Raw genomic sequence first — 3,274 nt, 5'->3', positions numbered from 1 at the left:
GTCAGATAATGTGATGTTAGGAAAATGAACCCTTAGATATGTATTTAAATGTTTATTTTCTTTCATGCATTTGTTTCTTATGCATTTATAAGATTATTTCTTTGTTGCTTTGTATGTCCCTCCCCCACAGTATAACCCCTGCTTTCACTATATTTGATGTCGGTATAATTTGTGGAGGAGATGGGGAAAAACAAGTCATTTAAGGATACAGGTGGACCCGTTGCAACAATGAGAAGTACAAGTTGTCATGTCGAAAACGAACTTTACAACTTTGGTGCGGGGGGAGGGGGGAGGAGAAGATTGGGTAGGGGAGGCGGGGGGAGGAGGCTGGGAAGAGATGTGAAGAGTAAACAAAGGAGGAGGCTGCAATGCTTGATAAGAAATGTACTCATTATCTTGCCCGTGTAATTGTAACCCCTCTGTACAGTATGTTCACAAAAAATAAAAATAAAAAAGAAATATATGGTTGTAAAATTTTACGACAATTCTATTGAACTTCCTTTTTTTGAATTGTGTAGTTTAAAAAAATCAATTGCACTTTAGACATAAAAAATATTCTGTGCTCAATTCAGCATCACATACACTCACATTGGAACGATACAGAGAAGATTATCATGGCACCTGCACAAGGATGACATGCAAATTCGTGGAGCGTTCCATATTTTTACAACAGATGCTAGAGGGGATGTGGCCACAAGGGAACCCATACAGCATTGTTGGTGGGAATGTAAACGTGTTCAACCACTTTGGAAAGCATTATGGAGGTTCTTCAAAAGATTCCACATAAAGCTTCCCTTTGACCCAGCAATCCCACTTTTGGGGATTTACCTAAATGACCACAAACAAGACCATACTAAAACTACTATCACAACTATGTTTACTGCAGCATTATTTATGATAGCTAAGATATGGAACCAACTCAGATGTCCCTTCTAGATGAATGGATCAAGAAAATGTGGTATATATACACAATGGAATTCTATGCCTCCATCAGAAAGAATGACATTGCCTCATTTGTTAGGAAATGGAAAGACTTGTAAAAAATTATATTAAGTGAAGTAAGCCAGGCCCAAAGAAAATTGCCAGTGGGTTTACAAAGTTGTGTTTAATACCACTTCTATGCTGGCTTAATGCTTTGTAAACAGAAGTCATTAGAGAAATGCAATTCAAAATTACTATGATACTACTTCATAACTATTATAACCCTCATCAAAAAAATCAAAAGAACCAGGTGTGGTGGTAAAGGCTTGTAATTCGAAGCATTTAGGAGGTTGGAGTAAAAGGATTTGGGTCTCAGGTCATCTTGGGTCCTGCACACAGTAAAAACCTGCCCTTTTAAAAAAAACTCAAAAGGTAATAATGTTGGCTGGTGAGAGTGTGGAGAAAGGGAAACTTTCTACTCTCTTGGTCAAAATACAGGTTAGTATTCTCCTTGTAGAAAATAGTATGCAGTTTTCTAAAGAAATCCAAAGTTGAAATATCATCTGACCCACCAATCATGTGATTATTTCTCTCTGGGTAACATGTAAATATATCTGTATTTCATTGTTATTCACATTATTCACAAAAGCCAAGATAATAATTGAAGTTAAGTGTTCAACTACAGACTAATAAACTGTGGTGCATGCACAAATATATTTTTATGTTTCATCCTTAAAACAAGACTTCTCCCATTATCCATAACCTATAATGACCTGAATGATGTATTCTAAATGAGGAAAAATGTTGTCTTCTGTTTTTTGTAAACACACACACACACACACACACACACCAAACTCAAACATTAAGAGAGAATATTTTTTTAAAGTAAAGCAAAGTGGAATTGCTGGGGCGTTTAGGTCATAATGTAGAAAATAGTAGAGATACAGGATGAACCGGTATAGATTTGTAATGTACAACATGAGGATACAAGGGACAACACTAGCCTTACATAGGAATGAAGCTAAGTAAGTACGAGATGTTCTTCCTAATAGGGGTTGCTCTTTTGGATGTTCTTCCTCCAGTATTGGATAAGATAAACATAATTCTTTAAATATACCTGCCTGTTTGCAGAAATAATAACAAACAATATAGCAATAATGTTGTATGCTCAACATAGGACAAAATGTCTAATTAAAATACATGAGATTATCCTTGGTGTAAACTAATTATTACAAATAAAGGAAACTCTAGGACCTATGTATTTTTAAGACTGGCTTAATTAATATAATTTTTTTCCAAGAACTTCCATTTCCTTACAAATGAGGTGGTATCATTCTTTCTGATGAAAGCATAGTATTCCGTGTGTGTGTGTGTGTGTGTGTGTGTGTGTGTGTGTGTGTTGTGTCATTTTCTTAATCCATTCATCTGCTGAGGGGCCTCTAGATTGATTCCATATCTTTTCTATGGTAAATAATACTGTGATAAACATAATTGTGCTGGTAGCTTTAGTGTGGCATTGCTTGTGGCCACCTGGTTAAATGCCCAGAAGTGAGATTACTGGGTAATAGGGGAGCATTATTGTGTACATCAAGGATAATCTTAGTAGATGAGCAGAATAGCCCTATAGCTATGTACATATGACCGTATAAGGTGATTCCAAGTGAAATGAACTCCAAGACATGTTCTTTGTTGTTGTTATTCTTAATGTACTGCAGGATTTCTTTTTATCCTTTTGTGTTTTCCCCACCTATAGTTTATCCCCTGTAGTCGCTGTATTTGGTTTTGATTAATATTTAGTCACTGTATTTGATTTTGAATAACTCTGGTTATTGTAAATATGAACTAGGTTAGGGAAAGGGAAAAATGGTGAGACAAATGACAAGGGGGAGCCTATGTAACAATGATACACAGAAGACAATATGTTGGAAATAATCTTGGAGGGGCTGTTGGGAGGGAAGAGGGAGAAAAATGGGGGAAGGGATAACAAATTAGAAAAGAAATAAATTCATTACCTTATTTAGATAACTATAATCCCTCTGTACATTACCTTGACAGTAAAATTTAAATAAAAAATAAAATAAAGAAGGGATGAGAAGGGGAAACAAAGGCGGAGGCAACAATGCTTGATAAGAAATTTATTCATTATCTTGCCCATGTAATTGTAACCCCTCTGTACGGTATTTTCACAATAAAAATAAACTAAAATAAAATACATGAGAGCAGCAAGACAGGATATGGGACTGGGGAAAATACTATACTAAGAGTAGAACAGATGTGGAGAGCAGAAATTTTGCTTTAACATAGGAAGTAATTAACTAGCATTCAGATTTTCAGCCTCATGTCAGTAACTAAA

The 3,274-nt window shown here is 35.5% G+C and overlaps 1 non-coding gene across 1 annotated transcript; it reads left to right on the top strand.

Moving 5' to 3' along the window:
* Positions 1-559: 559 nt before the first annotated feature.
* On the top strand, positions 560-666 carry LOC122127793. The gene has a single exon (XR_006151282.1). It is a non-coding gene; the product is annotated as a U6 spliceosomal RNA (small nuclear RNA).
* Positions 667-3,274: the final 2,608 nt, after the last annotated feature.

Source organism: Dipodomys spectabilis, unplaced genomic scaffold, assembly GCF_019054845.1.
Source record: "Dipodomys spectabilis isolate Male_0828 unplaced genomic scaffold, ASM1905484v1 ptg000312l, whole genome shotgun sequence".
Taxonomy (NCBI): domain Eukaryota; kingdom Metazoa; phylum Chordata; class Mammalia; order Rodentia; family Heteromyidae; genus Dipodomys; species Dipodomys spectabilis.
This window is presented reverse-complemented; position numbering and strand designations above follow the sequence as displayed.